This window comes from Salmo salar, chromosome ssa14 (genome assembly GCF_905237065.1).
Source record: "Salmo salar chromosome ssa14, Ssal_v3.1, whole genome shotgun sequence".
In the NCBI taxonomy this organism is placed as follows: domain Eukaryota; kingdom Metazoa; phylum Chordata; class Actinopteri; order Salmoniformes; family Salmonidae; genus Salmo; species Salmo salar.
Genome location: NC_059455.1, coordinates 4,494,229 through 4,507,552, shown reverse-complemented (window position 1 = coordinate 4,507,552; position 13,324 = coordinate 4,494,229). Strand labels below are relative to the sequence as shown.

Sequence of the window (13,324 nt, the reverse complement as noted above, 5' to 3'; positions counted from 1 at the left end):
GATTTAATTAATGAACAGAGACGGTATGGGTGTAGAGGAGGAGCTGCAACAGGATACTTGTGCTAGCTGTTTTCAAAGTAAAAGCTGTGTGACTATCTGACGTTACCTGACCATCACTCCAGCTAGCTAGCTGTCGCCAGGTTAGTTATAAATAAGGGCCACCAACAAGTAATGTTAGCTAGCTAGCTGACTTCCTTCAATGCTTGGTGGCTTTACTGACAGACAACAGGGAGATTATATTTAAAGCCACAAAGCATCGAGCTAAAGGCTAAAGCTAGTGAGCTATCATACCAAACAATTGTGTGTGTGTGTCTGTAGACTGTACACGACTCGTTCAAGACAATCCAGCCCCAGCTAACAAGGCTTGACATACCAAGTTTTGAGCATCACCCTCTCTCTGTCATGAGGTGAGTATTAATTAATTAATTATCAACAATTGTCTATATGCTGTAGGTAGCTAGCTATAGGTAGTCCTTTCCCTCCACCTAATAATGGCAGAGATGAAAGGAATTAAGATGGATCGTTCAATTGTTCAACCATTCAATTATTCTCAATGGTAATTACTGAGTATAGGTGAGTATATCTGTAGAGGAAAAATAGGTGGGAATACTGAGTATGCCAGCGTATGGCCACCAATACACCTGCACCACTGGGTGAGATTGAAGCTGGCAGTGTTGACAGTGACACTACACATATAGGCTGGCACAACACTTATGCTATTTCTTGCCTTATATGGTATGGCTTTGTACAGTGCATTCGGAAAGTATTCAGACCCCTTGACTTTTTCCAGATTTTGTTAACTTACAGCCTTATTCAAAAATGTATTAAATTGTTTTTTTCCTCATCAATCTGCACACAATATCACATAATGGCAAAGCAAAAACAGGTTTTTAGAAATTAAAACAAAAATTCTTAAAAACGAATTTAAAATAAAAAATGAAATATCACATTTACATAAGTATTCAGACCCTTTACTCAGTACTTTGCAGAAGCACTTTTGACAGCGATTACAGCCTTGAGTCTTCTTGGGTATGACGGTACAAGCTTGGCACACCTGTATTTGGGGAGTTTCTCTTATTCTTCTCTGATCCTCTCAAGCTCTGTCAGGTTGGATGGGGGGCATTGCTGTACAGCTATAGTCAGGTCTCTCAAGGACATTAAGACTTGTCCCGAAGCCGCTCTGGTGCTGTCTTGGCTGTGTGCTTAGGGTCGTTGTGCTGTTGGAAGGTGAACCTTCGCCCCAGTCTGAGGTCCTCAGCGCTCTGGAGCAGGTTTTCGTCAAGAATCTCTCTGCACTTTGCTCCGTTCATCTTTCCCACGATCCTGACTGGTCTCCCAGTCCCTGCCGCTGAAAAACATCCCCACAGCATGATGCTGCCACCATCCTTCACCGTAGGGATGATGCCAGGTTTCCTTCAGACATGACGTTTCGCATTCAGGCCAAAGAGTTAAATCTTGGTTTCATCAGACCAGAGAGTCTTGTTTCTCATTGTCTGAAGGCCTTTAGGTGACTTTTGGCACACTCCAAGCGGGCTGTTATGTGCCTTTTACTGAGGAGTGACTTCCTTCTGGCCACGATACCATAAAGACCTGATTTGTGGAATGCTGCAGAGATGGTTGTCCTTCTGGAAGGTTCTCCCATAAAATCAAATCAAATCTATGTATATAGCCCTTCTTACATCAGCTGATATATCAAAGTGCTGTACAGAAACCCAGTCTAAAACCCCAAACAGCAAGCAATGCAGGTGTGGAAGCACAGTGGCTAGGAAAAACTCCCTAGAAAGGCCAAAACCTAGGAAGAAACCTAGAAGGAACCAGGCTATGAGGGGTGGCCAGTCCTCTTCTGGCTGTGCTGGGTGAAGATAACAGAACATGGCCAAGATGTTCAAATGTTCATAAATGACCAGCATAGTCAAATAATAGTAATCACAGTGAACAGGTCAGGGTTCCATAGCCACAGGCAGAACAGTTGAAACTGGAGCAGCAGCACGGCCAGGTGGACTGGGGACAACAAGGAGTCATCATGCCAGGTAGTCCCGAGGCATGGTCCTAGGGCTCAGGTCCTCCGAGAAAGAGAAAGAAAGAAAGAGAGAATTAGAGAATTAGAGAGAGCATACTTAAATTCACACAGGATACCAGATAAGACAGGAGAAATACTCCAGATATAACAGACTGACCCTAGCCCCCGACACATAAACTACTGCAGCATAAATACTGGAGGCTGAGACAGGAGGAACTCTAGAGCTCTGTCAGAGTGACCATCGGGTACTAAGTCATCTCCCTGACCAATTCCCTTCTCCCCCGTTTGCTCATTCTCCCTTTATTGCTCTAGGAAGAGTTGGTGATTCCAAACTTCTTCCATTTAATTAAGAATGATGGAGGCTACTGTGTTCTTGTGGACCTTCAATGTTGCAGAAAGGTTTTGGTACCCTTCCCCAGATCGTGCCTCAACATAATCCTGTCTTGGCGCTCTACAGACAATTCCTTCAACCTCATGGGTTGGTTTTTGCTCTGACATTCACTGTCAACTATGGGACCTTATATTTGGAAAGGTGTGTGCCTTTCCAAATCATGTCCAATCAATTGAATTTACCACAGGTGGACTCCAATCAAGTTGGAGAAACGATAATCAATGGAAACAGGATGCACCTGAGCTGGATTTCAAGTCTAATAGCAAAGGGGCTGAATACTTGTATGTAAATATAGTATTTGTTTTGTCATTATGGGGTTTTGTGTGTTGATTGCTGAATAATTTGTTTTATTTAATACATTTTAGAATAAGGCTGTAACATAAATTGTGGAAAAAGTCAAGGGGTCTGAATACTTTCCGAAGGCACTGTATGTGATGGGATGTATAGATATTATGGACAGTTTATGGATACAATATGTAGTATATCTGTAGAATATGTAGGATAGAATGGTATATGTACAGCAATAGTTAAATAGGATAGGACATAACTAGAATACAGTATATACATGTGGGTCAAACAGTATGTAAACAATACTAAAGTGACCAGTGTTCTTTGACTATGTACTTAGGGGCAGCAACCTCTAAGGTGCAGGGTTGAGTAACTGGGTGGTAGCCAGCTAGTTACAGCGACTAAAGTTCAGGGCAGGGTACTGTTCTGGGCAGAGGCCAGCTAGTGGTGACTATTTAACTGTGATGGCCTTGAGATAGAAGCTGTTTTTCAGTCTCTCGGTCCCAGCTTTGATGCACCTGTACTGATCTCCCCTTCTGGATAGTAGCGGGGTTAACAGGCCATGGCTCAGGTGGCTGAGGTCCTTGATGAACTTCTTGGCTTTCCTGTGACAGCAGGTGCTTTAAATGTCCTGGAGGGCAGGCAGTGTGCCCCCAGTGATGCATTGGGCAGACAGCACCACCCTCTGGCAAGCCCTGCGGTTGCAGATGGTGCAGTTGCTGTACCACGCAGTGATACATATCCCGACAGGATGCTCTCAATGGCGCATCTGTAAAAGTTTGTGAGGGTCTTAGCAGCCAAGCCGAATTTCTTCAGCCTCTATAGGTTGAAGAGGCGCTGTTGCACCTTCACTACACTGTGTGGGCGTACCATTTCATATGTACACAGAGGAACTTGAAGCTTTTCACCTTTTTCAAGGGTGTCAAATGTTGGAACTCATTATATTTTTTCTTGACGTGAACTTGTTTGACGTGAACTTGTTTGTTAAATATGTTACAATAAAAACATTGACTTGTTAGTAAATGCAGCAGGTTCTGTACATTTATGAATCATTGTACATCTTCGCCAGCTGTCCGTTTTGTAATGAATTAGTGTTGGGAGTATACATGATAATTTCCCTAGGAAATAAGGGCAGTAAAGTTATCCAAACAATAGCATTAGTAACTTTAGTCTTTCAAAGCAAAGTAGCAGTTACTAAAATTACCACACTTGAGAATAAAGTTCTTAACAAGTCAACCATGGAAAATATACAAGACTTAACCAACTCTTGCGATATCAACAGAGTTCATTGGAATTGTTTTCAGTGAAGCTCAGTCAAACAATAACTGTAAAAAACTATCACACAATTAAAATATAAAACTTCCATTAAAGCATTAATATTTGATGGGGGCCTCTGTACATAATAATGACAAGAGTATTGTCCTCACTAAAGTGCCTGTGAGAGGAAGCTAACAGACTACTGAGACGCAGCCAGTGTGTTGACAAGGAGAGATGTTGAATGTGCCACCTGGAGGTCAGTGGGAGGCGAAGGGGGAGAAGTCGAAGGGCAAAACATTGCTCAGTTTGTGGGGAAAGGAACTGCAAGAAGTTGGCCATCATGGCAAGGAGCTCCAGGTGCTGCTGCAGGTACAAGGCATGCGCCGCCTTCAACTCTTCCTGTAACACACACATCACGTGATGTTGGAAACATAGGTGTTAAGTGGAAGGGGAGAGTGGGGGGTAATGGTAGGGTGTAAGGAAAGACTAATATGTCACCTTTGTCCAGAAACTTGGAGTGCATCTCCATGTCTTCCTCCCACACCAGACACCTCTTCTCAAACACCATGTTATTATGTCTTAACTCTGACACACAACACAAACATTTAAATAGGCTAGCATTCCTAATAGTGCGTGTGTACCCATGTGTTTTTGGGGCGGGAGCAGCAGGATCCCCATGTTGACGGGAGAGCCTACCTGCACTCAGCTGGCCAGGTGCCTAAACAGGATATGTCATCACACAGGGAGAAAGAGGCAGGAACAGTGGTGCTCTGTATGTCCCGTGTTCCCCTGGTGTAGGCCGGGTTACTATAAAAGCACTGACATCTGCTGGTGGGGGAAAAAAAGCCATTGAAATTTGCTTGATTGATTGTATAAGTGATGTCAATTTACCCATAAGGTAAATGGCTGAGATGTCGTCCACTGAGTCCACCGTCCTCTCCACCCCAAACACCTGCTGTCTGCCATCTGCACCCCAGCTCCCTCTGACCACAGTTTGAGGCGTTAGCCTACCAGACTCTTTGCATGTGGGCAGAAGTGTCTGGGAACGAGATCAAATCAAACAACTGAGAATGCACATCAACTTCATAGAACAGTGAAAACACTTCTCACACCCACCACTTCTCTAGCCACCCTTTGCCTTGACAGCTTTGCACACTCTTGGCAATCTCTCAACCAGCTTCACCTGGAATGCTTTTCCAACAGTCTTGAAAGAGTTCCCACATATGCTGAGCTCTTGTTGGCTGCTTTTTCTTCACTCTGCGGTCCAACTCATCCCAAACCATCTCAATTGGGTTGAGGTCAGGTGATTGTGGAGGCCAGGTCATCTGATGCAGCACTCCATCACTCTCCTTCTTGGTCAAATAGACCTTACAGAGCCTGGAGGTGTGCTGGGTTATTGTCCTGTTGAAAAACAAATGATAGTCCCACTAAGGCCAAACCAGATGGGATGGTGTATCTCTGCAGAATGCTGTGGTAGCTATGCTGGTTAAGTGTGCCTTGAATTATAAATAAATCACAGACAGTGTCACCAGCAAAGCACCCTCACACCTCCATTCTTCACAGTAGGAACCACACATGTGGAGATCATCCGTTCACCTACTCTGCATCTCACAAAGACACGGCAGTTGGAACCAAAAATCTACAATTTGGGCTCATCAGACCAAAGGATAGATTTCTATCAGTTATGAAGGTTAGACCCAGATGCAGAACACGTCAAATTAACAATAGTTTAATATCCCAACAGGGTCAGTAACAGTACCGGACGGCAGGCAGGGTCAGGCAGAGGTAATCCAGAGGGGGGCAAAGGTACAGGTCGGCGGTCAGGCAGGCGGGCTCGGAGTCAGGACAGGCAAGGGTCAAAACCAGGAGGGCGAGAAAAGACAAACTGGAAAAGGCAGGAGCTGAGACACAAAACGCTGGTAGGCTTGAACAAACAAGACAAACTGGCAACAGACAAACAGAGGTCTAAATATACAGGCGGTAATGCACAGGGGATAATGGGGAAGATGGGCAACAGCTGGAGGGGGGTGGAGACAATCACAAAGACAGGTGAAACAGATCAGGGTGTGACAGATTTCCACCGTTCTCATGTCCATTGCTTGTGTTTCTTGGCCCAAGCAAGTCACTTCTTCTTATTGGTGTCCTTTAGTAGTGGTTTCTTTGCAGCAATTCCTGATTCACACAGTCTCCTCTGAACAGTTGATGTTGAGATGTGTCTGTTACTTGAACTCTGTGAAGTATTTATTTGGGCTGCAATTTCGGAGGCTGGTAACTCTAATGAACTTATCCTCTGCAGCAGAGGTAACTCGGTCTTCCTTTCCTGTGACGGTCCTCATGAGAGCCAGTTTCGTCATAGGGCTTGATGGTTTTTGCGACTGGACTTGAACAAACTTTCATCGTTTTGTAAATGTTCCAGATTGACTTACCTTCATGTCTTAAAGTAATGGACTGTCGTTTCTCTTTGCTTATTTGAGCTGTTCTTGCCATAATATGGACTTGGTATTTTACCAAATAGAGCTATCTTCTCTATACGAACCCTACCTTGTAACAACACAACTGATTGTCTCAAACACATTAAGAAGGAAAGAAATTAGTCAAATTAGCTTTTAACCAAGGCACACCTGTTAATTGAAATGCATTCCAGGTGACTACCTAATGAAGCTGGTTGAGAGAATGCTGAGAGTGTGCAAACCTGTCATCAAGGCAAATGGTGTCTACTTGGAAGAATCTCAAATATAACATATATTTTGATTTGTTTAGCACTTTGATTACTACATGATTCCATATGTGTTATTTCATAGTTATGTCTTCACTATTATACTACAATGTAGAAAATTGTTGAAATAAAGAAAAACCCTTGAATGAGTAGGTGTGTCCAAACTTTTGACAGGTATGTGGAGGTTGAGATGTGAGTGTCCTGGTAAAAGGAGATCAAGGTCATGTTTTTCGGGATGCTCTTCCTCAGAGGGAGCAGCATCAGAAGCAGCAGGCTAGCGCCTTCACATTAACCCCTTCAGAGAGGACACAGGGTACAACACAGTCTGCCTTTTCACTTACTACATACACACAGGTCAGAGCCTTCAGATACATACCCTCTAACCAAGCACATTGGGAAAAACTCTGCCCCCTTACGTACACACACCTCCTTACCTCACACCACACACAAATAAATCTCATAAGATTCTCGGTGCAGACTTTAAGCCTTTCTATCTGGAAATTATGACCATGTGTTTGCTTGTGTGCTCATCGATTCCTGTGTGTGTGTGTTACCTGTAGGATGAGGTCTAGCTGCTGCAACAGCTCCATGTCTGTTGATGTTCTTCTCTACTGAACATGTGTAGGATGTGAGGGATTGTAAGGTACTGTAATTCTGCATCCAGCTTCTCTATGGAGAAATAATATTCTACACACAAAGTCAAATACATTGCATACTGTCCGGGTCCTTCTCTAGAAAAATAGAGGGAAATATGTAATTATACTCTAGTACAGGGGTATTCAACTCTTACCATACGAGGTCCGGGGCTTGTTGCTTTTCTGTTCTACCTGATAATTAATTGTACCCTCCTGGATTCCCAGTTATAAATCAGTTACTCATTAGAGGGCAAAATTAAAAAAGGCAGTGGAACTGGCTTCAAGGTCCAGAGTGTAGTTTGAGATCTCTAGTATATACAAAGTCATACCATGCAAGGCAGGGAATGGCTGTAACGGGCGTCGTAAGGATTAGACCAAGGCGCAGCGGGAACGTGTATACTCATCTTCTTTATTAAACAGGTCAGGGTTCCAAACTACAATAATAAAATACCCCTTTACTGATCAGGACGTGACAGTACCCCCCCCCAAAGGTGCAGACCCCGGATGCACCTTAAACAAAACACACAAAACATTTTTTTTTAAATAATCCCAAACTAAAGGGAGGGAAGGGAGGGAGGGTGGCCACCGTCACCGACGGTTCTTGTGCTACACCCCCCTCCCCCAACCCCCTACTACGGAGGTGGCTCAGGCTCCGGCCTTACTCCCCAACCTACCCTGTCTACCCCCGCTAAATACTCATTAAACTTTACCCCTCCCGAAGTCTCTGGGCTATGGCGCATCGCTGGAGACCTCGGGCTGATGCGCGTCGCTGGAGACCTCGGGCTGATGCGCGTCGCTGGAGACCTCGGGCTGAAGGGTGACTCTGGCTGCGCCGATTCCGGACTGTAGGGCAACTCTGGCTGCGCCGATTCCGGACTGTACGGCAACTCTGGCTGCGCCGATTCCGGACTGTAGGGCAACTCTGGCTGCGCCGATTCCGGACTGTAGGGCAACTCTGGCTGCGCCGATTCCGGACTGTAGGGCAACTCTGGCTGCGCCGATTCCGGACTGTGGGCCGTCTCTCTCGGCTCCAAACTGTGGGCCGTCTCTCTACGGGGCACTGTCGCCGGACACTCTGGAATGAGGCACTGTCGCCGGACACTCTGGAATGAGGCACTGTCGCCGGACACTCTGGAACGAGGCACTGTCGCCGGACACTCTGGAACGAGGCACTGTCGCCGGACACTCTGGAACGAGGCACTGTCGCCGGACACTCTGGAACGAGGCACTGTCGCCGGACACTCTGGAACGAGGCACTGTCGCCGGACACTCTGGAACGAGGCACTGTCGCCGGACACTCTGGAACGAGGCACTGTTGCCGGAAGCTCTGGACGGGGATTGCGCACTGAAGACCTGATGCGTGGAGCTGGCTTAGGAAGTGCCAGACTAGGGACACGCACCACAGGGCTAGTGCGAGGAGCAGGACGAGCTGGACTGGGCTGACACACTGGAGGCCTGGTGCGTTGGGCTGGTAGTGGAGGTACCAGACTGGAGACACGCACCCCAAGGCTAGTGCGAGGAGCGGGAACAGGACATCCTGGACTGGGCTGACGCACTGGAGGCCTGGTGCATGGTGCTGGGTTTGGAGACGCCAGACTGGAGACACGCACCTCAGGGCTAGTGCGGGGAGCGGGAACATGATACACTGGGCCGTGAAGGCACACTGGCGGTCTCGAGCGCAGGACTGGCACCACCCTTACTGGCTGGGTGCCCGCTTCCCCCCGGCAAATGCGGGACGCTGGCACCGAGCATAGCGGCCTGTGGATGCTTGGCCTCGACGCCGTGCGCATCACCCCATAGCATGGGGCCTGACCAGTACCGCTCTGCCTATGGTAAGCATGGGGAGTTGGCTTAGGGCTCAACCCTGGCCCAGCCAAACTACCCGTGTGCTACTTTCATGCCAACCGTGTTCCAACAAAACACTCCCGGTCCTCTCCAGCCTTCCTCCATGGTCCCTCTCCGGCTAGGATCTCCTCCCAGGTCCACGACTCCCGATAGCTCCTCTCCAGCTTCTTACGCCGCTGCTTGGTCCGTTGGGGGTGGGTAGTTCTGTAACGGGCGTCGTAAGGATTAGACAAATGTGCAGCGGGAACGTGTATACTCATCTTCTTTATTAAATCAAAAGAAGGGGGAAAAAAATCACGTATACAAAACAACGAACAACACTAAACAGTCCTGTCAGGTGCACAGACACAAAATCGGAAAAAACTACCCACCAACCCCCATAGCACAAACACCCCTATACATAGGACCTTCAATCAGAGGCAACGAGGAACAGCTGCCTCCAATTGAAGGTCAATCAACAAACCCTAAACATAGAAATAGAAAGACTAGACTGAACATAGAAATACACTAACATAGAACATAGACCAAAAACCCCGGAACACTCTGAACAAACACCCCTCTTACATAAGCACATAGACCAACAAACCCCGAGACACTCTAATTAAACACCCCCTGCCACGTCCTGAGCAAACTACAATAACAAAATACCCCTTTACTGATCAGGACGTGACAATGGCAGAAGTGCTGTGCCTGCTTATATGTGTAGTGTCACTGTTAACACTGCCAGCTTCAATCTCACCCAGTTGTGCAGGTGTAGTGGTGGCTATACGCAGGCATACTCAGTATTCCCACCTATTTATCTAAAGATATACTCATCTATACTCAGTAATTACCATTGAGAATAATTGAATGGTTGAACAATTGAACGATCCATCTTAATTCCTTTCATCTCTGGCATTATTAAGTGGGGGAAAGGACTACCTATAGCTAGCTACCTACAGCATATAGACAATTGTTGATAATTAATTAATACTCACCTGATTGCAGTGTAATGGTCAAAACATGGTGTGCCAATCTGTGTATGCTGGGGCTGGATAGTCTTTAACAATCCTTGTACAGTGTACAGACGGACACACGCAAGCACACACACATCTGTTTGGTATGATAGCTAGCTAGCTTTAGCCTTTAGCTCGATGCTTTGCGGACGACACACAGCTGTACATTTCAATGAAACATGGTGAAGCCCCAAAATTGCCCTCGCTAGAAGCCTGTGTTTCAGACATAAAGAAGTGGATGGCTGCAAACGTTCTACTTTTAAACTCAGACAAAACAGAGATGCTTGTTCTAGGTCCCAAGAAACAAAGAGATCTTCTGTTGAATCTGACAATTAATCTGGATGGTTGTACAGTCGTCTCAAATAAAACTGTGAAGGTCCTCGGCGTTACTCTGGACCCTGATCTCTCTTTTGAAGAACATATCAAGACTGTTTCAAGGACAGCTTTTTTCCATCTACGTAACATTGCAAAAATCAGAAACTTTCTGTCCAAAAATGATGCAGAAAAATTAATCCATGCTTTTGTTACTTCTAGGCTGGACTACTGCAATGCTCTACTTTCCAGCTACCCGGATAAAGCACTAAATAAACTTCAGTTAGTGCTAAATACGGCTGCTAGAATCCTGACTAGAACCAAAAAATTTGATCATATTACTCCAGTGCTAGCCTCCCTACACTGGCTTCCTGTTAAGGCAAGGGCTGATTTCAAGGTTTTACTGCTAACCTACAAAGCATTACATGGGCTTGCTCCTACCTATCTTTCCGATTTGGTCCTGCCGTACATACCTACACGTACGCTACGGTCACAAGACGCAGGCCTCCTAATTGTCCCTAGAATTTCTAAGCAAACGGCTGGAGGTAGGGCTTTCTTCTATAGAGCTCCATTTTTATGGAATGGTCTGCCTACCCATGTGAGAGACGCAGACTCAGTCTCAACCTTTAAGTCTTTACTGAAGACTTATCTCTTCAGTAGGTCCTATGATTAAGTATTGTCTGGCCCAGGAGTGTGAAGGTGAACGGAAAGGCTGGAGCAACGAACCGCCCTTGCTGTCTCTGCCTTGCCGGTTCCCCTCTCTCCACTGGGATTCTCTGCCTCTAACCCTATTACAGGGGCTGAGTCACTGGCTTACTGGTGTTCTTCCATGCCGTCCATGGGAGGGGTGCGTCACTTGAGTGGGTTGAGTCACTGACGTGGTCTTCCTGTCTGGGTTGGCGCCCCCCCCCTTGGGTTGTGCCGTGGCGGAGATCTTTGTGGGCTATACTCGGCCTTGTCTTAGGACGGTAAGTTGGTGGTTGGAGACATCCCTCTAGTGGTGTGGGGGCTGTGCTTTGGCAAAGTGGGTGGGGTTATATCCTGCCTGTTTGGCCCTGTCCGGGGGTATCATCGGATGGGGCCACAGTGTCTTCTGATCCCTCCTGTCTCAGCCTCCAGTATTTGTGCTGCAGTAGTTTATGTGTCGGGGGGCTAGGGTCAGTCTGTTACATCTGGAGTATTTCTCTTGTCTTATCCGGTGTCCTGTGTGAATTTAAATATGCTCTCTCTAATTCTCTCTTTCTTTCTTTCTCTCGGAGGACCTGAGCCCTAGGACCATGCCTCAGGACTACCTGGCATGATGACTCCTTGCTGTCCCCAGTCCACCTGGCCGTGCTGCTGCTCCAGTTTCAACTGTTCTGCCTACGGCTATGGAACCCTGACCTGTTCACCGGACGTGCTTGTTGCACCCTCGACAACTACTATGATTATTATTATTTGACCATGCTGGTCATTTATGAACATTTTAACATCTTGACCATGTTCTGTTATAATATCCACCCGGCACAGCCAGAAGAGGACTGGCCACCCCTCATAGCCTGGTTCCTCTCTAGGTTTCTTCCTAGGTTTTTGGCCTTTCTAGGGAGTTTTTCCTAGGGAGTTTTTCCTAGCCACCGTGCTTCTTTCACATGCATTGCTTGCTGTTTGGGGTTTTAGGCTGGGTTTCTGTACAGCACTTTGAGATATCAGCTGATGTACGAAGGGCTATATAAATAAATTTGATTTGATTTGTGGCTTTAAATATAATCTCCCTGTTGTCTGTCAGTAAAGCCACCAAGTATTGAAGGAAGTCAGCTAGCTAGCTAACTAACATTACTTGTTGGTGGCCCTTATTTATAACTAACCTGGCGACAGCTAGCTAGCTGGAGTGATGGTCAGGTAACGTCAGATAGTCACACAGCTTTTACTTTGAAAACAGCTAGCACAAGTATCCTGTTGCAGCTCCTCCTCTACACCCATACCGTCTCTGTTCATTAATTAAATCTTGTGGACGAATTAAGAAAAATGTATTCATGCAGTCAAAATGATCATCCATCTTAGTTGTTTAAGTTCGGATATTGAGTGACTGAATTGTGAAGTAACCTTATACTATATTTGACTTACATTATATTTGGGTGAATTGCGACTCAGTGAAAGCAGAAGGGTATTGATGGTATATGAACCTCAGAATGAACTGCATGTCCCTGAATGGCAAAATAATTAGTTTTGTGAAAAAGGCTCCTTGCAATTTAGGAGACATTGGGCTATTATGGAATTTGGTACAGGTGGTTTTTGGAACAGATGTATACTCCTTAATAGTATCTAAAGTGATTGATGATGCATTGTGATACAGGTAGATACAGTATGTTGTTTTGTAGTACATAGATTTTACGGTTGTTGCTTGTGTTTTGTTCTGTAAATTGCTCATCCTCGCCTAAATAAAATGTAAACTCTTGGTCTTTGTCTGTTTTTGATTGGTTTGACCATGCATCCGTCTTTGTGTCGTTCATACTTATTTGTGTGTGACTTGTTGAAGCACAAGGGACAAATCTGCCCTTAACAACACCTGTGAGGCAGCCCTACACTCTTACAAAAAAGTGTTCCAAAAGGGTTATTTAGCTGTCCCCATAGGAGAACCCTTTTTGGTTCCAGGTCAAATCTTTTTGGGGTTCTAGGTATAACCCTTTTGGGTTCCATGTAAAACCATCTGTAGAAAGAGTTCTACATGGAACCCAAAAGGTTTATTCAAAGGGTTCTCCTATGGGGACAGCTGAAGAACCCTATATGTTTCTAGATAGCACCTTTTTTCTAAGAGTGTGCCTCCCAGGTAGATTTTAATCCAACCCCCACTGTTACTGTTATAGGCTTGAGTAAAGCCTGCGTTGA

At 45.8% G+C, this 13,324-nt stretch overlaps 1 long non-coding RNA gene across 3 annotated transcripts; it reads right to left on the bottom strand.

Moving 5' to 3' along the window:
- Positions 1 to 2,719: 2,719 nt before the first annotated feature.
- LOC106568793 (uncharacterized) lies at positions 2,720 to 7,523 on the bottom strand. 3 transcript variants are annotated; one of them, XR_006758709.1, is made up of 6 exons: positions 7,463 to 7,523; positions 7,227 to 7,359; positions 6,812 to 6,967; positions 4,653 to 4,995; positions 4,455 to 4,541; positions 2,720 to 4,355 (listed from the first exon to the last, which is right to left on the bottom strand). It is a non-coding gene; the product is annotated as an uncharacterized lncRNA (long non-coding RNA). The 3 variants fall into 3 exon arrangements; XR_006758710.1 differs by lacking the exon at positions 4,455 to 4,541 and having other exon boundaries at positions 7,463 to 7,505; XR_006758708.1 differs by lacking the exon at positions 7,463 to 7,523 and having other exon boundaries at positions 6,838 to 6,967; positions 7,227 to 7,453.
- Between the last annotated feature and the right edge of the window lie 5,801 nt (positions 7,524 to 13,324).